This window comes from Plectrocnemia conspersa, unplaced genomic scaffold, assembly GCF_051122295.1.
Source record: "Plectrocnemia conspersa isolate PC_06_02 unplaced genomic scaffold, ASM5112229v1 ptg000002l, whole genome shotgun sequence".
Lineage (NCBI taxonomy): Eukaryota > Metazoa > Arthropoda > Insecta > Trichoptera > Polycentropodidae > Plectrocnemia > Plectrocnemia conspersa.
This window is the reverse complement of record NW_028277166.1, coordinates 3,119,281-3,142,954: the sequence shown is the minus strand read 5'-3', so window position 1 is coordinate 3,142,954 and position 23,674 is coordinate 3,119,281. Positions and strand designations below refer to the sequence as shown.

Below are 23,674 nucleotides of genomic sequence, written 5' to 3'. Positions count from 1 at the left end.
TTTGGAATCAAGATAACATATTCCATCTTACATTGTGTTGAAAAACTGTCTTTTTATTGCATTGCAAATGATAGAACTTATAAATCTACTATTTTCCGAAATATTTAAGACAAATTTATTTTAAAAACGATAGGTTGTGGAGTGATATTTTTGTTGAACGACTTATGTTTTTTTATTAAAAATCTAACATTGTTTATTTATTAACCCCTAGTATCCGAGCTTTTCAGAATCTAAATATCGATTTAATGCACAATAAAATTAATATATGTTTGGAAAACTGAATATTTTATTCCAACAGTTCATAAAAATGTATCTAATTATTTTTTAATACGGACGATTCTCGCCTTATTAACAACTCCAATATATTAGGTTTTGGCAACTAAGGAGTTAATATTAAAAAAAACACATATCCATGTGTAATTCATAATTAAGCTCGTAAATAAAATTACATGTATTTAAATAATGATTCAATAAATGTATCAGTTATTTAAGAACATATCTTAATTATATTACAATAGAATTTTATTTTACCTGAATTTTTATGTAGAATAAAATATTATTCAAGCAGTTCCTATAATCATGATATTAATTAATTGGTAATCAATGTATTGATAGCTACTTTTTGTTAATTATCAATAAATAAATATTTTTTTTAAATAGTAGAAAATATAACATTATGACAAATCCTAAACTGCGCTTTTAAAATGTTTCGTTTTAAATCTAGTTATTAAAAATTAATGGTATTAAATTAAATAGTCTGTTTTGTAAGAAATAAACTTTTAGTAACTTGACATGAGAAGTCTGTAACTTTAATGATTAACAATCCACTATGGAGGCAAAAGAAAAACTTATTTTCATTAATATTGTTTTCTATACGTGGCGGATTTTAATACTTTTCAAATAATTATAATAAATATTTTACAGCTATTTTATTTTATGTCTAGCAACGCTTCTCTATTAAAATTGGAAGAAAAAAAAAACTGTTTAACATTAAAACAGAACCTTGAATAATACTTTGCCATTTAATAAAATCGATAATTGCTTATTTAACTAGTAACTATTTAATAAAACTACTATTTTTTTATTGAATTTCAGACCAAAAGCAATTAAAAAATATATTATATTTTTAAATATTTTCATAAAAAGTTATCTTAATCTTTTCTCAATATGTTTTTTCAAATGTTTGTAATAATTGCTTTGCATATATAGTTTAGAATATATTAGAATAGTCAATGCAAATGTTAATCATCAATAAAGAAATATATAAATCAATTAACTAATTTAAATTACCGGCATATATTAAATCATCTAACCTTTCGACAGATCAGTTACTATTTCTACAGTATTTTCCAATAATTACATTTCACTAGAATTATTAATAAATCAATAATTTATTAATTAAAAAAATCTTATCAACATACTTTTCAAGCAAAATTTGCTTCTCGGAAAATCTTGAAAAAGTTTTAATACCAGAATATAATTATGAAACTCATTGAGAATTTTATTTATATGTGAACATATTTTTTTGTACATATTATTTTTGTCTAATATCTCAAATTTTTATAAAAAAATTTAAATACTCAAAACACAAAATATTTTTTATCATGTTTTAACAAAAATATTTTACTGTTAATTGTGCCTTATATGTGCTTTAAAAAAGAATTATTATAATTTCAATAATTTTTAGAAAGTTTCTATTTTTATTAAATCGTTAAAAACTTTCATTATCAAAGCCTTAAATAAGAAAGAATGAACGTTTTATTACACTCTACTTTGATACTTTAAAAAAACTTTATGTTTTTCATCTATAGATACTATAAAATAAGACGTATTTTATTATGAAAACAACTATCAAACAAAAACGTTTTTAATAAGAGTAATATTTTCAAAAAATCATTCAAGTTTTTATTATTATTATTAAGGTCATAGTAAAAATAAAAATATAATAACGTACTTATAAAAGCAACTAAAGTATATTTTACAAAACCCTGATGCCTTTTTCTAAATGCGCAAAAATATAAATAATTTTATTGCAAAAATTCTTATCAAACTAAGTCATATTCTAAAATAGTGATTAATTATTAATAACAGATTCTCCTGAAGTAGATTAGCAACTTCAATTATTCTTTGAAGCAAAGTATCAATTAATAAAAAAAATCCAAGCTTATAATAAAGGCCAATTACCACCCCTTTGCAACGGCTAGGTGACGAGATAATTGCAATCGTTCCAAAACCGCTTTATAAAAAATAGTGATTAGCCACGCAAAACATAAAAAAGCTTGAAATCATATTTTTGATACTATATAGACACTTAACACTTAAAGCATGCACTTCATAGTTTTTTAACTTGGACTCACTAAGTTTGTACATGCTTCGACTAAGAGCCGATACAAATTTAAGCCATCCAAGATTGAAAAAGCCACTTATCTTTTTGCATCCCCTGGTCCAACTCGACGTCTGGAATCCATAGTTTAACCAACTTAAAAAACGAAATTATTTAAAAATCTAAAACAGTAATAACCCTAAATTTTATTATCTATTTTTGAAAAATTTAATAAATCACATTGTTGATAGTTTATATTTACACCATCTGAAGCGCTTATGCGAACATACCTATAGCCCCTAAGATTAGATTAAAAGTATCAAAATTGATAATACCTTCAGTAGCCATAATTCCAGTTTAAACATTGCCCTACATAGAAAAGCTTTCGTTTGATTCGTAGCATACATACATTGAAGTATCCATCGTAGCAACTGCTAGATCACCAACCAAATATTTGCCTACGCTGGCAATATTGACCCACCTCCTTCGCTGTAGAGCGGAGGTGAGAAATGTACGTGCGAAAAACGGACCACGTGGATGGATGTTCATTACTCTTAATAAGATTTTACCGGTAAATGGAGAGCAAACAGCGAGCTTTCGGCAAATACTTTTGCGCTTTTGGCTCTTCTCGCAGCTTTATTACGGGCCATATCGAAAATTATAATTCGATTATGTTTGCACGCCCTCTGGCAATTAATTGTGTAGCCAAATTGAAACGGATTCAATGTACATATTTACTTACGTACTGTGTACATACATGAATGCCAATACCTGTAAAATGATAATAAAATGTCGATAAACATCCATTAGATAAATTATTCTTATTAAAGAAGACTGACTCACAATTACCGTTTGCCTTGATTTATTTATTACTTGCACATTTATGTTGGGTAAAAATCTTACTCTTACTCTCATTTCTTATAGCAATAAGCATTTTTGTGAGCTATGGTATGCATGGAAGATCTTTTGTGACAAATTTGTCATCTGATCCTATCCACCAGGATCATGTAACAATATTCCGTTTCTATGTAGTGATATTCATGTACTGCTGTTTCTCGATCACCTGGTTGCTTTAATAAAATAAGTCGCAAGTGGTGAAAACGCATAGTTATACTCTTAATGCCACTCATACACACATATAGCGTTGCGTTCATGCATGTGCTTGCGCCACACAAGTCCATATATTATGCAATTGCAATTTTATTTACAATATTTACAATTATATTGCGACAGATGAACTATGTGAAGTAATTATTACTCATGCTTAAATCTGTGTCACAATATCAACCAGATGAGTAGATCTTTATGATATATATTTAATAAAATAAGTGATTATAAACATTTATATGTAAATCAATATTGTTGCCTCTTAAAATGCGTGTGTGTTAAAGTATGTATTTCTTTATAAGGTAAGCGTCACCTTATTATATTTTTTTATCAAGAAGCTTAGATAAATAATAAAAATGCTAATTTGTAAAAAATAAGACGTATTGTCAAATTTCGTCTCTCTAATACAGATCGGCTTAGCTTGAACTAACTCTCGCGAGTGGCCCTTTATAAACAAAACCATTGTGATTGCTTTCAGATTGCCACAAAATATCACAAATAAGATGAAATATTATTTTAGCATTAAATTATAAAATGAGCTTCTGAAACATAATATTTTATATTTTGTTCACATAATTGTTCACAAATAATAAATTAAAACGCAAATCAATTTTTGGGGTACGAAAAATTACATCTTCGGTCAGTCGAAATATTGTAAAAAATGTAAAAAAAGGTCAGTGACTTAAACGTAAGATACCTGGAATCGAATTCTATATCTACTCAAGTATTTTTCAATTTTTATTATATCTGGGAGATCTGAATTTGTGGTTATTATCTAATTATAATTCTGATCATTAATCACAAGCTAAGTTTTTATATATATTTTATCTTACGTATAAATATCATTAGGAATGGTTAAAAAAATAGTATTAATCTAATTATTTATTTTTTATTATATTGATCTAACGTCATTCAACACACGACTATTAATAAATAAATATCTAGTCTAGTTTAAATGCTTTCAATTTATTTTATATTATTACTCCACAACGGGTCGATCGGTGAGTACATTAAATCTTGCCGCCCGACTCGCCTAGTCACGCTGTACGCAAAACGCTTTACAACTACCGATTAATTCGATCAAAACATATTATATGTTATTAATTTAAAGCGTATTGGTATTTATAATAAGTTTCTATAAAAGATTTGGTTAATCGGTATCGTGTAATGTCATTGTTTACGTGTTCTAGCGATTTCTCCTGATGGCTTGTTTATTTAGTGATTAGTTTGAATAGATATTTTAAATAGAAAATAATTTTCTTAAATATATTATGCAGTGTCTTAAGATTTTAATTTGTAAAAAAATATATTAAACACTGCTAGATAATGCTTTATTTCCATAGCTAGTTTCTGAATTTAAGCAAAAATATATTTAACTTTATGTATAGAATTTATTCATAACTTATAGGCTTGACTGTTTTAAATTTAATGTTATTAATTAGTTATTTTAGTGTACCAAAAAATTAAAAAAAAAGTTACTTACGCCCTTTTTCTATAAAAACATTTAATTCAGCAATCACGCGCGCGTGTTCGATCTGAAAACGTGACATTTACTTCCTCTTAAATTTTCAGCAACAAGTTAAACGTGCAGGATCTAACACCAGTATCTATATATATATATATATATATATACATACATATATTTAGATTATATATCTTTTCCCTACACTTAGATTTAGTATTTTTTTTTATATATTTTACGTTTCAATAAACTTTTTTACGGTCATTGACTGTTTTATTATTGATATATTTCCTTTAATAATTTAAAATAAAAATTTTAAAAGTCGACTGAAAGCATTTTTTTATTATTAAAAGCTAATTAGTAAAATTATCTTTGTTGTATTTTCTTAAAATATCCAAAACTTTGACTTCTTTTTCTGATTCTTTTTAATAAAACAAATTGTCCAAGCACATTTTAATTATTGTAGTTACTGAATTATTTTCTATGCTCACTTTTCAGTAAATGAACTGCTTTTTCGAAAGACATTTTTTGCTAATTGATTTGAATATCTTCAGATTTCATTTCAATAGTTTAATATCCCAATATGTATTTGCCAAAGTATCATCTTTCTAAAATATTACGCATCTACAAATAATATTTTATTTTTATTGTGCGTTAAATCTTCAAATTTTAATTTTAATATTAAATTATACATCATGAATTTAAAAGGAGTGACATTGATTGTTTTTATATCAAACCTTGTGATATTTACACAAATTATAATTAACGTAACTGAGACACGAAAGCGGAAGAGCCCGATTTGTTCCATTATAAAATCAATTAAAAACCGAACATCAACCGCAAGACCCTAAAATACACTTCGGAGACAATCTCCGCGAAAATATTTCCTCAAATGGTATTTAAATTAAAACGAAATCACCCGCCCCCTCGATTAAAACGAATAAACTCGGCCCCGTAATTAACGAAGAGTTTATCCGTCGGCGATCCGTTTAAAAGATAAACCGTCAAGTTTATTCGACGAGAGCGAAATTTTTGCTACGAGAACAAACGTTTCGGAGCAATTTAATTTGGCTTGGCGGAGCCCCACCGGGACTCTGCCCCCTTCGATATGGCCGTTAATTGGACTCGACACTTTTCAATTAAATAATCCATATCTAGAAGCGAAGAATTGAATCAACTCGAGAAACGATTGCGTTTTTGATTTTTAAACCAGAGATCCAGTGAGAAACAGCTCTTTTGCCCATCGTGTGTATTTCATAATTCTGATTTATAATTAATTACTGAGTTTTAAAGACACTTTTCAATTAAATAATTCATAATTTGACAGAAGTTTATGACCATAAGTGGTCACTGTTATTTCATGTTATAATTGTCTCAAATTACCTAATAGATTCACAACTGATTAAATTTATATTGCTGTATTTGCTTTTGTATTAATTTTCTTAATGCTTTAGTATATATGATCTAGCTTGATTTAAATTAAATTTATCCGTAATATTAGAAAAATCTGAAAACACCTTATTAAATAATTAAAAATATATAAATAAAAATTAAAAAGCACAAAACTTCAAATAGGATTCGAACCTAAGATTTTTAGTTTAAGATGATTAACTAGATCACTGCTATTTAGTGCTGGTGATTTTTTTAAGATAATAAATTTTATCTGAATACCGATATAAATATATTTTATGTGTACTTATTTTTCCCATTAAAATTATTGTGTTATCAAATATTTTTTTTATATATTAAGGAGCATGCCGTATTATCGTTCTTTACCTGACCAACTTTAGTATTTTGCTCTTAAACACGCTCGTGCATTTAATTTTTACATATTTAAAAAATTAACAAGAGCAATCTGACTTTTAAAACAAATATCCATAGTTAATAAAAGATTTTTTATAGTTGGAGTGCATTAATCCAAAGCTTTCCAAGTCTTCTAAATATTTTGCGTGATTCTTTTAAACGTTTATTTTTAAGTTTTCGCAAAAATAAACGTTTAAAGGTTTTTCAAATAAAACAAAACCATTACTAAATTCTGTCAATAAAAAACAACAACGATACAGAACGCATTGTTCTTCTATACTTGCTATACTCCAGTGCTTTACCATAAAACACGCTCGTGCGTTGTATTTTCCCATATCTATAAAATCAAGCACATCATTAGAGTTATATTTACCATAAGAAATTAGACTTTCAAGTAACATGATAAAAAAAAATATATATATATAAAAATCTTTCTTATTTTGTAGATATATTGAGTTGCTGAGCTCTTTCACTCTGAATATTCACACAAATATCATTAGTAACATGAAAAAAAAACAATTTAACAGTACTTGCTTTTTATTGTAATTTTCTAATTTTATTTTTTATTCTTATTCTCTTAACTCACATAGTATTGTGATTCGTGAACTGGTTATTAAAACTTAGATCTGAATTCAGAAATCATGCTACCTAGTACACACGCTCAATAGCTGCGGTACCTCACGATAGTAAGGTACCGACAGCTAGTGTCTGATAAATAATTTATTTTTCACAGTTACTAAAACTAAGCATTCCAAATATGCATACCTCAAAACTATAAATTACTAATTATTTACCAACGAATATTATAAAACAATTTTTAAGAACTTTGGAAGTCTTGGAATGTTTTGATCTATTATAATTAGACATACTTTTTTAAAATGTTTATTTAATTTATTACGTGCAATAACACTTTATAAAAATATTTTTAATTTGTAAGAAGCGCTTATTTTAGTAAATTTTGCTCTCTATATACTATAAAATCTTGCATTCATTTTTTGTAAATTAGCATGAATTTTTCAATAACGGAAAATTAAAAATTAATAGAATAAGGTGATGAATAAAATAATATGTATTTCATATTAATCAATAGAACTCGTGCGTACCATCGTTCTTTGTCGTCCGACGACGAAAACTATAACAATCAGATTATTATTAGATAAATTTAGATCGTTAAAGGATAAGGCCTTGTACTTATATTTATAACACAAAATAAATGAGTAACACTGACTCAGCATTCCATATAGAACATAATCAATGTATTGCATATAGTGTACTAAATATGTTCTTTGTTCGCCACTGCCGTAAGTCTATTTCAGCAGTGCAGTAAAACAACGAAAAGCTCTTCGGTGCGACGCGTCCGAAATTAGATTCGATATAATTGCAGCCTTATTCAATTGACCGCACTAAAAGCTGCCAGTATAAATAGTGGCTTGTCGTTATAGTTAATTTACGACGACGCCAGGTGGCGCGGCAATCGCGGCTATTTAATTCGCCGCAGTGTCGCGGGGCGGCGCTGGACCGCACTTAAGCGTTTTATCGTTTTCTAATGCTTCTACGGCACCAGATGCTTAAACTGGTTTATGGCCGACTTTTGTTGGATTATGATGACGTTTGCGATGTAGAACAAGACGCACCATCTGTTGCCCGCCGGAGCTGGTGTTGAATAATCGTGTAATTAAATATTTTATATTATTATAAAAAATTAAATTATTATACTCCTTTTATCTACTGAAAATAATGTTTAATGTTACATACATATTAACGCTAGCATATTTAAAATAAAGCTAGTGGTACGAATAATAAAGCACAAATATCTGATATTTAAACATTTGTGTCAATTATAATACGCCCTTAAATCAAAAGTGTCTCACTTATCTCTTTGTGTACAGTGTGCTGTTGTAGATAAAAACTGGAAATCAGCTGATTTTTGGGGTAGGTCGGCGAGGAGATTAACCACTCTTCGACTGACCATTTGTAAATATTTGGTTCTTGTCCGATTTGGTTGTAACTTATATATAGCTAAGATGCATTATTGCCTCGATCAATAGTAAATACGCATACTTTAGTATGGCTTAAGTAGTCTATGAATTAAATCGGTTTGATGCAAAACAAGTGATTCAGCCTTGAATCATTTCAAAACGCTAACTTTATACCTTGCCTTAATAGTACAATCAATTTAATTTCTTTTTAATAACAATAAAAGCTTAATAGTTCAAAATATGTAATCAAAGTGAGTTAATAGTATTTATTAGAATATTCTAATACAAGTTAAATATATATGTATATCTTTAATTTAGATACAAGCAACTTAAAGTCACTGCGTTATAATCAGGTACTTTAAAATTGACTCAAACTTAACTTGATTCAAGTAAATGAATTCATCAAAGTTTCGTATCTACTATGCAATATAGTGTGCACACTCAGTGCTAGTTTTACCACACACGTGTGCTCACTTCGGCAGCGTTATCGCTTCTTGGGCGCACTTCGCTGCATCACAGCGTTTACAAAGTTTGTTGTTTCGACATATTTCTGCCATCCAAAGATAGCTGCAAAATCGATGCAGCTTCACATTTCAATCTCCTCTTGAAATTAGTTGAGATGCATAGTGGCGCAACAGGGTGACAGGTATGGTGGCGTCTGGAAACTCGTCGATGTCTTTATTAGCAGTTAAAGCGTTCCATAAATTTATACATGCTACGTTACATCTTAAATTTGGTTACAAAATGGTATACCAGTATTAAAATCACTATTTGAAATGTATAGTAACACGACAGGAAGTCTAGTACTGTGGAGTCTGGCAACTCGTTCAGATTAAGATGTCACAGCTCCACGTTGACTGCTTTTAACGCTTCCCCTGTGTTTGGAACAACCGTATCAACAAAGGGATGGGCAACCGAACGCAAATTAATCAAACGGCCAGGTGAAGTTTGCGTTTTGAGCCGGCGACGGCGCCGAAAGCAAGCGATGTTCCATTGTAACCGCAGGCGAGTTTAGTAACTGTTGTCGGACGCTGCCGCTTCGCCGTTTAACTGTATGTTGTTTTCAAGCGGTCAATAATTAATGTCTCACGTTGTTTCTGCTCGTTTTGATGGGTTGTCTAATGAATAAACTCTAGTTGTTCTTTACATACATGACGTTTGAGACTCTTAACCCCTAAACGCATAAATGTATATACAATATTTTTGTCGTTGCGTCATTAGTTACACGCAAATACATCCTAACTGATCAGATAGCATAGTATATTTATAGTAAGCTATTTATATTCTAAGAAAATAATAAAAATTCTTTTGTAGTATTTCAACGGTTTTTTTTTATGTTTTATTACAAACAAGCTGGGCCATGTTTTAACTTATAAAATAATAAACAAGCTTCTGCTTGCATTGACATATTTTTTTTCTTAAACGCATCTAAATTGTTAGCTGTTTTACTACAATTGATTAAGCATACTCTTTTAATATGCATTTTAAGTTTAATCTGTGTCATCTTAGATATTAAAGTTTATATGTAAATATTTTATTATTTTTTTGAAGTTTTATATTAAGTTTTTTAAGATAACGATGCACATTTATTTATAGCGTTTTTTTATTCAGTAAATACTCCAAAATTATATACGTACTATTAAATTATTAACAAATAAATTAAAAAAACGCAAGTGCATACATACATATATTTTCTTGTTTTTTTTACTATTTAACGTTTTGTCATTTTATTATTTTCTTACCCAAAAATAGCATTTCGTATGTGCCACACAACCCACAGCAGCTAGCCATGCATGTAGTAGAAAAACTTGCTTAGATATATTTTTGTCAAAATTCTATTATGGAAATCCCCTGCAATGTTTGCTTTATTAAATGTAATAAACTGCAAAATATAATTAGGTTTTCATTCATCTGCAAAATTGTTTTAACTCTTTAAACGCCAGCGACTTTTTATTGAGTCACCTGTTATTTATCTTTTTTTTAAATAAATAAAAAATACTTGGTTTAAAAATATTTTTTTAATAATTCGATAACTTATTTAAAAAAAATAATTTGCTTAAAAAAATCATCGGTGTCATTAGATATTATTCAAATTACAAAGGTTTATAATTTATTTATATTATGTTGATAACTTACAATAGTTAAAATAACCCTAATTTTTAGCTAATAATGCATATTTTAATAAAGATAACTGCTGTTTTGAATTTATCTTGAAGATTAAGTGCAACTCTTAAATTAGTAAAAGTGGCTGCTTTTTTCTAAACCAAAATTGTTTGTGTCATTTCCGCTGGATTTGGATTCAGATTTAACTTTGTTGCATTTCAAGTCTAAAGCGAAGTGTAAGGAAAGTTTGAACAATATTTTTATGAGAGTTTAACTGCGCTTATAGTCTACATAGATTTTGTAAGCAATAGCGATGATTGAGGTCAAAACTAAGCTTTTGATTTTTATTTGATTAATATCTATTAAGGTAGATTTATTTTGATTGTATATAACGCAACAGTAAAAATGTATCTGTTTGCGTGAAGACGATTTACATTATTTCATTATTGTGTGTCGACAAAATAGGGTGTTAATTGCATTCAGCAAGGACTATTCATAGTTGCTGCTGCTTGAAGGCCAAAGACCGTTCTCTTTTTTTTTAAATACGAAACTTACTAATCTATTAGTTTGTATATTTATTAACGGGTTTTGTGCAACTAATTGCAATGCAACGAATAAAAAAATATATGCAATATGTAATGGCATTGTTTCTATCTATTAAATATATGTATTTATTTGAGACTGCATACGTTTAGCAAGAGTTTTGCTACCTGCTCACTCAGAGACGATATTATGGGGTACGCGTCTTCGATTGCGTCTAACGGCGCCCGCATTCTTTCGTCGAGTGTGCCATACATATTAGGTGATGTTTTATTTTAGCGGTAATTGTTTTCTGAATTGCTGGTGTTCGATTGTATTGAACATTTTTCAGGCCAACGCCACCAAAACGGTGTTTCTTTGCAAATGCAAAATATGAAAAATCCAATGATACGATTCTTTTAAGGGATTTTGTAGTACAACCTAAATTAAATATAAAAGTTATGGGAGGTGCTGACAAAAACACATATAAATAACTATTTTTTTAATTAAAAAATGTCCTACAAAAGTGGTTTATTTTTATCTTAAGCTTTTAAACTATAAATCAATTTTAAGAAGCCGCAAAAAAACTAGAATGTAGATTGTTAGTGAGGTTAGTTCATAATCTTCGCTGGGAATTAATAAATATCTTTGAACTCAAATATTTTTTTATATATTGTATTGTGTATGTTAAATATTTAATACATCAAATTATGTAAAGTAACTTGAACTTAACATTGATTTAAAAAACAATTTTGACCGAAACTTGCCGAAAGTGGTACCGAACGTAATAGTATATTTTTCTTGATTCTGCCAAATATGCAATAATAATGAATTCCATCGCCTTCGGGTATGTTACGGCAACCGTCGCAAGGGGAAGACATTTTGGCAGAGTTTCGATCCTTATCAAGACGTTCGTCCCCATGAAAATCGGTCTTCGTGGAATTCCATTTTCGCGTTCCTTTCGCCGCCGCTGATATTAATATCGCACATTGCTGACGAGCCACACAACAATATACTCACTCGAAGCAGATTCGAAATATTATGTATCACTGACACGATTTATACTAGTCATACTCGATGAAATATGTAATACTTTGAATAACTATATATCTCTGTCAGACACGTTAAATGTCTGTAATTTTTGTTACTGGGAGACAACTCGCATTCATAAATGTATTATTGACATTCAACTTGCACTATTGTGTACTACTTATTAGTTGTTTGATACTTTTACATTTCGACTACATATTAAAGTCTTCGTCGATGATGCGATTAGTAATGAATGATGTGTTTTGGAGTACGAACCATGGTCGTCGATGGTTGGCAGTAAATGACAATGTGATTTAGTGTCACATCTTATATATTGATCATTCTAAAAAAAAAAAAAAAAGACGTGACTGATTCAGATCGTTTGCTACAACCTGGTCTCAACTTAAATCGGTGAAATTTATGTTTGTGCAATAAACTGTTTAACAAACAGATTTTTTGGTTTCTAGCTAGATGAGTTAGTCACACCACTCGTTGTTTAATTTTGTAATAATTTTAGTGCATTCGAATCATACCGTTATAGATTTTCTTATAAATATTTTAAATGACATTGGTTGTTCTTGCGTTGAGCCACAGATACATTAAACATATTTTTATTCGTTAGCACACAATTTTACAAATCGAATTTCTCCCATACGCAAATAGCGCGAGAGTCACATTTCACATCACATCCCCATTGACGCGTCGAGTGCGAGCGCTCGAAAGTGTCCGCGAATGACACGTGTATGGTCACCGTGTGACACGTGTCCCCGGCCCTCGAGCCGACGACCCCTGCTTTTGACGTTTCCTGTCAATATTGAAAGCTCGAAAACACTTCGTCGAAATTTATGCACAATCACACACGCCGTCGTACGACATCGTACACAGCTATCGACGTTAAACTGATGAATATTCAAACGTCCATACGTTTATTTACTGCATGCTAAACGTAGGTATCCATTGTAAATATAAACATGAACTTTGATAGAGATTTTCCATGGGATGAAGCTAAAAGGAAGCACGTATCACCCTCTTATATTTATATCGCTCTAAGACGCATCAGTTGTTGAACTTTATAAAAGTTTTATTTTGAGGCTATCACCTTTGTTGTATACAAGAAAAAGAGAGATACGACAGTCTGTTCTTAGTGAATAAGCATATTATTTAAATATAATAACACTTCTTAATTAAATGTGTTGTGTATATTGAATTTATATTATTTACTATATATATACACATGATTTGGTATTTGTTATGAGTTGAGACTCATCAGTTAAGCCTAATTAAATTTGATAATATTATATATGCATGACCTGTTTTGAATAGAGAGAAAATGGAATTAATTATTACCTCTTGCCGTACGAAGATGTCAACCAAGTTGAAATTGCCTCTATTTAATTTAGTATCCACAAGTATACTAAATTCAGAGTCATATTATGTTATGTGTTTCTCAGTTATATATTTTCGTTTTAATGAATATCATTATTATATTCAAGTCGTTGAAAACCTGGACGTAGTTTCTCTGAATCTTATCGGCAGTAAAGCTCTGTTAGACTGCTGGTTTGGTCGTCTTAGGTCTTGGATTAAATCTTAAGTTTTAACACTTCTAATTCAATAAATCCGTCGGATTTTATTTTATACATTCTTCCAGTCAGCTGCATGAAACAGAGCTCTATTTTAAAAATGATCCAACTACAGTTTCCGAATTTGAAAAAAAAACACACAAATTTAAGGATATGTAATAATCAAACATTTGATATATTTCATTATTTATGAAAAATAATTTGCAGCAGCTGATCTTTTTGATGTAATTTTTCGGCAGTATATCAGATATAATTTGGCGCATGCTGGTTTTTAGGTGCTCCAACGTTTCGGGTATGTCAGCGTAGACACAACCCTTAGCGTATCCCCACCGAAAAAATCCAAAGGCATTAAATCGCATGATCTTGGTGGCCAGTTGGCCAAATCTTCCCGTAAATTTTGATACACAGTTCGTATTTAATTGTTATTTCTGTATAACAAATAAATAGTTTTAGCGCGTTGGGCTGTAGTTAAGCCATAAGTGGTTAACTAACATTTGATACTTTGAACACGCGTGATTATTGACAGCTGTCTAATTTATAGGGCCGCCGAGTGCGAACCCAGGCGCTGGGAAAACAATGATTCTCATGACAACGGGCCTCATGATAAAAAAAATATTATTGAATAAATAATAATAGGTACGATTTAACCATTTCTATGCTATAAATAAATATAAAAATTAGCTACAAAAATATTTGATGAATTACAGACAATTGAGAATCAATCGCGTTATCTTCGAAACACGCTCCCCAAAGCTTGACTGACACTCATCAGAGATAAAACGAGATACAGATGGCCTATTGTATTCTCCGTGTTTCTCAACTTTTACAAGGGTGGAGTTTTTATGCTGCGGTAACGGGTAATTATTACCGGCTTTAAAAAATTGTAGCTATTGTGCAATAACAGGTGACTTGCACAAGTAAAATTTCCATTACTTATACCAAATACTTTAGTCGTACAGCAGATCTTTTTTCCATTATTTAAGCGCAAATTGGTTGTTTGCGTGATCTCTCAATTCATAATGGATATCAAACCCATTGTCGTTTACAATATCTTTATTTAATTTTTAAAACGCCACCATTGTTTCGGTAAATTCAGTAACCCCTTAAATTTTGTATTCTTGTAATATATTCTTATAATTTTGTACCTGGACTGTACACGCATTTATTTTTATAATTAAAATGCTTAAAAATGTATAATATATAAATTATTTTAAATCATAACAGCTTTAATAATGATTTGTTCAAATTTTATATATTATATTTATACACTTATTTTATATACGAATTCACAGAGATGAACCCTAGAAATCCAAAATAAATAGCGGCTGTAAATTTTGAAAAATAAGTGTCATTTCATTGTGCTACTGTCAAAATTATTTTAAAGTTTATTATAGTATAACATTTTCATTATTAACTGTGACTTAATTCAGGCTATTAAATTAAATTTTTAAAATATAAATATATTTGCAGGACAATTTTTTCGTTGGCATTACTAAAAAATTATCTCTAAAATTAAATATAAATTAGTTAAAAAGACAAAAAAAAATTAAATAGTATAAAACTATTTCTTTCTAAGAATCGATTCGTTGGCATACCAATATACGAAGAGATATTCATTAACAGTTTCGAAGTATTTGCATTAAATTTCTGGACCCCATTTTAACAAAAATCAAGGGTCCGTGCCAAAATTATTTGCCAAGCAGCTAAACATACCGATTTCCAATCTACCGTTTCGCTGTTATATACTGATAGCAGTCTAATGAAAAGTAAAATTTTCTCTGAATTATAGTGTTTGTCTGTGTGATATCAAAAATACATATATCGCTAAATCAAAGAGATTTAAATATATTCTTTTGATAAGAACACATATTTCTGTGGAGAACAATCAATTAGAGTCTTTGTCATTTTAAATGTATAGATATCCAAGCAATATACTGTTCATGCTGTATAATTGCTTTGTTATATCGAAACATTCGCAATCTTAAGGGATTCAGGTGACCTCTTAGTTGGACCAAATTGGATGTTTTTAATGTTCGTCCGTGCTAGTGTTCTCTATCGAATATCCGATTATTCGAATTATTTGCCTAATTTTTAAAAATACGAATATTAGTAAAATATTTGTTAAAATAATTAATAATTAACACAGGTAGTCGTTCTTTTTCGCAATATACCCGAGTGACTAGTGCCACTCCAAAATCTATGGTTTATGCGCCTTTATTTTATTTATAAAAATTGTCCTTTTATCTATATTTTTATTTATTTGCTATTACATAGAAAACAATAGTATCGGAATTCTTTATATTTGCCAAAAGTCACTCATATATCCGCAATAAATTTATTTTTGACGTTTCGGAAAATACGCCCTGATCAAAAAATATGTAAAATAAAAAAAAAGCATTCTTTTAACGCTTTCACTAATTAATAATTAGCACAGCATAGTGTTATGCATATTTAAAAAATAATGAATAATTGAGATTATTATCACTAACCAAAAATTAATTTTAATTAAATTATATTTTACATACAATTAACTGCACAATTTATATCTGTAAAAACCGAGAAAAAATTGTCGAATATATTCGAACACTTTATCTATTTTTATTTATTATTCGTATAATGAATAATGAATAATTATTTATTATTACGAATAACTAAGAACCCTAGTCTGTCGGAATAGAAGTAGTAGTTCTGTGGTCAAGTCTTCTAGGTTATATACTCTTGAGAAATCAGAATAATTTCAACGTATATCTTAACAAATTTTCAAAAAAAAAATTGTAGTATAATAAATTTATATAAAAATAGAAGTATATCAAATCATATTGTATTTTGATATCAAATTTACACTAAGTGTATACGCAAATATATGCCAAACCGATATTATGCTAACAATAATTAAGTGGTAACTCCACAACTGTCGATTTTATAGGATGGGCAAAATCTATATAATTTATTTATTGAAATGATCCTTTAAATATATGTGAGTCTTTTCTATGCAAAGTTTTAATCAGTTGAACTGAAAAAATTTAAATAGTTATTCTTAGACATTTTTAATATTAATTTATAATTAAAGTAGAATATGTATCGGAATTGCATAAAGTATAAGTGTAGTATTTTATTTTTAAAAAACGACACATACATTTGCTGATAATGTTATTGTATATTACATGAAAGATAAAGTTGAAGTTATGTACATATATATGTATATACATAAAAAAATTGTACAGTGATAATTTGGTAATCGCTTGTATTGAATTAGTATTTACCGGTTAGTGACGAACTGGTGGCTAGACTAGACTTTTATTAGATAAGTAAATATGTCATTACCATATTCTATTCAAATACATTATAAAAACATATTTATTTATATTTTATGTGTGTATGTTGCAATTGAAATATATTATTTTTTAATACTTATAAATATAAAAGTGATAACCTATTATGATAACACAAGCAATTTACTTCGTGATATAAAAGTAGTGTGACGGAAATACATATCTGTTTTTGAATCTGGCGGGTTATTTGCTATGGGGAGTCAGAAGTCAGGATGGCCGAGCGGTCTAAGGCGCCAGACTCAAGGCATACCTTATCCGATTCAATCGGACTGAGCTGTTCTGGTCCTCTCTGAGGGCGTGGGTTCGAATCCCACTTCTGACAAATCTTTTGCTATTATTTTTTAATATATATTATTATTTTTTAATATATATTTTCTTGCTAAAATTAAATTGTTATAAAAATAAATTTGTAATAATATAAATACTATTGTTGCTGTTAAGCGTTACGCTTGAAGTTAGTCGCAAAATGAATAATAGGTTTAAATTTTTCAACAATTATTTATTTTTAAAAGCTTAATTAAACAATTATTTACTACTTTCAAATACATTTAAATTAATTGAAAACTGATCTTTTAGTGACATATTTTTTAATGGTTTTAAACTTGACTAAATTTATTGATTAAATACTTAAAAACACATTCAAGCTAATTGATTTTATTATTTACATACATATATATTTTATCTTATATAATGATAATTGATAATAAATATAATGATATAGTGTCTGTTTTTATTTTTTTAAATAAAATGCGAAATATTTTTTTTGCAATTTTTATAAAATACAACAATCAATATGTATTATTCACTATTTAAAGTTGTCATATAATAATAAAAAACAATGATCCGTAAATTACCCGTGAAGTTAATCGCGAGTTAATAATATTTATTTTAATAATGGTTTTAAACTTGACTTAATTTATTCAAATTAAATAATATATTTTAAACTTATTATATATTTTATATATTTTAAACTTATTAATTTCTTAATTAACATATTTTAATGTTTCTTTTATTTTCAAATTTTTAAATATATGTTTATATAAATATTTAATTTATTGTAGGTAAATATATTACATATTATAAGACATTATCGATATTAATAATATTATGATATATACATCATTACCATTCTTGTTTATTTTAATAAAATACATTAAATAAACACTCAAGAAATAAATAAATATTTTTATATCGAATTGTGTGTTATATTTTAATTTTATATTCAATGTTAGTTAAATGAATAAAAAAATATTAGGTAGATCATAATATTTTTATTTACTCTCATATATTTTCAGAGTGTGGTACTTATAAAAGCAAATATTTACAAAGTATTAAAAATATAAGTTAATTATCGTATATTTTTGGTCAAGTTAGTTCTGCTATTTATTTTTTTAACATATATTATATATATATATGTATAGTCTTATTTTTCTATACACTTTTTGCTCTATTTAAACATTAAAAATATACATATATAATTTAAAACGCGAATAATTTGAATTATTAAGTTTTTATATCCTCACTAAAGATTTTTAAGTCATTATCATTATAAAACAAAACCTTTTTATAAGATAAATTAAATGGGAAGATAAATAAAGCATTGCTAGAGTATATTTATACAGTTTTAATAAATCACTCAGGAATAAAATAATAAAACAAATATATATATATATATATATATATATATATATATATATATATATATATATATAATATTATTATAAATAGGGCAGTAGAAATTAGCTAATTTATACATATTGAATTGTATATTTGTTTTTTGTTGTTATGCGAAAGTTATCCCTCTATGACTGATGGAATAAGCGAATTATTTAGGTTGATTCTCAAAATTGAACCTTTTTCAAAACGTCCAATTTTGGCAGCTAAGTAAAGCTCCAGGAACAGTTTTATTTAACCCTTTGGTCTGACTTCCTCAAATATACTCCCACGGCACAATAAATAATAATTTAACGTTTGATATTTGATTTAATACATTTTAACTTCTTTCTGTCATCATAATATCATAAAAAATTCTGTGGATATAAATGGGTATAACAGGATGAGATACTCAACGAGATATAACAGTAAAATTTGCAAAAGGGACCGCCTTTCGCTTTATATCTTGGCCGCGGAAAACCATCAGAGTGCCGATTGGGGTTTATGGGTGAGCCCACAATTGTAAAACCCCCCTTTATGACCCTTTATTGAATTCTGGAGAGAGGGAATAAAAAAGCGACGACCCAATATCGCTTTACAGATATTTTTACGACGCTTTATATTTTATTTCAAGTCTCGGGTCGTGACGTGTGCGGCTTATTTATCAACGGATTTCGGATGACCCATGCGAAAAACGAGTTTTTCATGGTGTGCCGAGAGGTATTGTGCTATAAGGACAGGGCTATCAACAAATCAAGTTATAGGGATAAATAATATAAATTGAAAGTGTAAGTAAATGAGCTTTTTGTAACATCAACAATATTTAGCATTAATATTTTCACAATATTTATTGATACATAAATAAAGTATTGCAAATAATAAACTTATTATTTAAGCTCTGCATTACCTTAGTTTATATTAAGGTTAAAATTATTACTATTTTAGAATATTTTTTCTACTTTCGTCTAGTAAAAAAATATAATATATTTATAATAAAAAAAAGTATTAATCTTATTCTAAATATTCATGAACGGCTGTTTTATTTTATATTAAAAAACATAATGTTCTTCATCCTCCTAATTAATTATAATGCACATAAATAATAATGTTGTGTTTTATATATATAACTATTTTTTAATTTCATATATTTTGAGACAAAATCTATTAATATTTTAAAATGTATAAAACACGATGCCCAACATTAATTCTCAACTGATTCATATCCTTAAATTATTAATAAATATTTTTAGTTTTTATAAAACGCTAGTTCGCAAAAAATATATTAAATATAAATATTGGGTTTTGAGTTATCCTCGCAAAAAATAATATTTTTAACGCCAAGTGGCAAACTATGAGCGCGTAACGCAAAAAGTAGCAATATCATATAAATTTTTAAATTGTTTAATAATTGTCAAGTTAAGTTTAAAACAATTATTTTATAGCTTAATGCGTTTTACAGATCTTTATTAATATATTTAAAATTAATAAGAGCTTCTAAACCTATATGGTAACCCCAATGTGTCACGCTGATTAAAATAAAACATCGTTTTATTATAATACAGATAAAAAATACATAGTGAGAAAGAGAAAAAAATCGTAAAATATTTTTAAATATCACATAAAAATATTATAAATATTTTTTAATATTCTGTAATATTCCCAATGCGTTACAACGGGGTAGATCTGAACTATTCGGTTAAATCATTAATGAATAATAACTACCATACTAAAATTTTAGAATCCGTAAAATATGTATTATTAATTTTAAATTATTATATTTATTATAATTTATAAACAATAAATGCGACTTTGCAGCTCAAGCCAGTTTTTAATAAAAACGCTTTATATAATATCATTAAAAAATCAAGTCTGCTGCCGTGTCTTGAACCCGCAGTCTCTGTGTTATCAGTCTAGAACTTATTAATTACGCTATTTTGACTTTAGATTATATAAAAATCACATAATATTACAGTGCTTATTACATAAACTAGTATCATTTAATAATTGCATACGGAGATTCTATATATATAATAAATAAAAATAAAAATTTGTTATATGTATTATTTACATTTTTTTTTAAATAATAATATATACTTTTTAATTAATTAAAAAGTATTATTTTATTTTAAATATTAAAAAAAACTACTTAAAGTTTGAAGAACACGTAGCTTTTTTTATTAAATTTTATTAAATAAACCTACACTTAATAAAAATTGAATTAATAAATTAGGAAATGATTAGTAATAATAAATTAATTTATGCAAGCATAAGACCAATATTAAAATTTTATAATATTTCATTCGTGAATAACTTTGTGATAAAAGTATTTAAAAAAATCAATACTGCTCTGTGTACTTACATGTACCAATACATCCTTCAGAGCGGACGACCAATCACAGGACAGGTATTTAAGTTGAACTAATGCTGTGCACTACCTGTTGAAAATATGACAGACAGTAGGTGTCTTATTACTCACTAGACACAGGTGGTTCACGCTACGCGTTCATATATTCGTGCTTTGCTCTTTGCATTTTTTAAATGTAACTTTAATAGCATTAACTACATTTAATTTTATTTATTGTTATCTTAAAAGTGAGTTTGCAATGTTTTATTTAATCAGGAATATTTATCAGATAATTATGATAAGATAAGAAACACATAAGAATCAATGTCGGTAATCGTTCTTTGTACATTCATTTACTCTCAGTTCTTAAAACATAACTTGATCAATTTTTTGAGAAATACAGATTATTCTTAAATGTTCCACCTACATATTAAATTTAATTTTAAATATACAGAAAACTGGATGGGTTTATTTTTATTTTCAACTAACGGAAATGCTTTGAATATCCTTTCAGTGAGACTTTTCGCGTTCGAGCTATTTTAATACATACAACCTCACGGCCACCTCTGTCTTTATAGCCTTAAACATTATGTAGTTGTATGGCTCAACCTTTAGTTATAAAATTATATACCTCATACTAAAAGTGCTTCATTAAAGTTACTCCCAAGTGGTCGAAAATGGACGCTGGTCTAGAGGAAAGTATAAAACGAAGTACGATACACATCGGAACGATATCGGCGGGCGATTTCCCAAACTTTTACCATAAACTCGTTCAACTTCCAACATTCGCCGGGCCGCAAAGTAGCACAAATGATACGGCCAACCGGGAAACGGCGTATTTAATTTCTCGCCGGACAAAACTAATTTGTGTGTTTGGCGATAAAGTCGCAAAGTGCTAAGGACACCGCTCGACGGTTAACTAACTCCCAACTAAACTAATCATCAGAGCTCAAAAACGACTTTCGGACAAAACGCATTTTAATTATGACCAAATGTGATGGGTAAAGTTTTAGCCGCGACAACTTCGGTGACATTAACGTCGAATTATATGAGGGTAGGCAAAAGCATTTCTGATGCCATAGATTAAACATGATAAATTATTTTGATCTACATTGAGATCAAAACACGTCCTTATTAGAGATTACTTGGAATAAAACTTATTAAAAAAATATGACAGTTGACGTATGCCATTTTCTTTGTATTAAGTTTGAAAGTTAAACTTTTTTTTAATAAATTCTGACTAGCTATCGTGAAGCCTTGTTATATAATAGAAAATTCATTAAAAGATCTATATTATATATATTTTTGAGAGTCAGTCTAGAATTTCCGCCTTCTGATATTCCATTTTAATAAAAAATCTCTGTTAGAAACATTTTAAAGCCTCATATATCGAGTATGAACCGAGTCACATTAGTATATAATATTTTTTATCGAAAGCCTCAAATTTAATACCGATCTTTCAAACGCGATGTTTTAAGCAATATTACTTGAACTGTGACCTTTCATTTACAGTTGAGTACGTTAACCATTTAGCTATAGTGCTATATTAATAAAATATACATATTTAATCCTAAATCCCTTTGATCGAAACGATATAAAATATGACCTCGTTCGTATTATTATGTTCTCTGACACAATACGCAGAAACAACGATCTTAATCCCTGGACTTGAATATGTCAAAGCTGATCAAATGTACTACTACTCATTTATTGACTAATGACGAAGCGGATTTTGACGTAGCTTGTTTGCTAAACCCACATTTAAGAATCGGAATTTGTCGGTTGCATTTTTTACACAAGCTTATGACACAGACGCGTAATGACTTTTTTTAGTAAAGTGTTTATTTTCGGAAAAGACTTATCTGAGCTTCCCAAAGTATTATTTAAACAAACGTACAATGCTTACATACCACCAATATATATTTAATTTGCGACATAAATAATTTTAGTGTTATTTATATTTCCCATTTAAGCAAAATGCTCAGGCGACTTAAAAGCCTAACGATTATTCTGAAAATCGTTAAACTCTATATAAAATTGCTTTAATACTCTATAAAAGCGTTGACAGACTTTTTTAGCTACTCAGATTACTTGGAATACGTTTATTCTAATTTTATACTATCAACTGCGACAGTAACAGTTCTATTTTATTACGTTAATAAAAAAACAAATCCCTTTGTGTTAATTAACATTTTTCAATCACTGAACGATAGATTCTCTTTAAATGACTTACACTTTGCTTTCTAATTAGTTTATTCTCACAAAAATATATTAGTTAAGTTTAAAATGTTATTGGATATGACTTTAATAATGATCTCATTCATAGCTACAATAAAATTGGCTTAATTTTTTTTAAAAATATTTTTTTCTTAATTCACGAAAAAATTTCATCTAAAAACACGCTAAAAATGATTGATATGTGATTTAATTCAAGAACAAC

General features: G+C 28.2%; 1 protein-coding gene and 1 non-coding gene across 8 annotated transcripts in view; both read left to right on the top strand.

The window, feature by feature from the left end:
• Positions 1 to 23,674, top strand: part of mub (poly(rC)-binding protein mub) — a 259,626-nt gene that overhangs the window by 176,212 nt on the left and 59,740 nt on the right. The window lies entirely within an intron of this gene.
• Positions 17,444 to 17,559, top strand: TRNAL-CAA (transfer RNA leucine (anticodon CAA)). The gene is made up of 2 exons: positions 17,444 to 17,481; positions 17,515 to 17,559. It is a non-coding gene; the product is annotated as a tRNA-Leu (tRNA).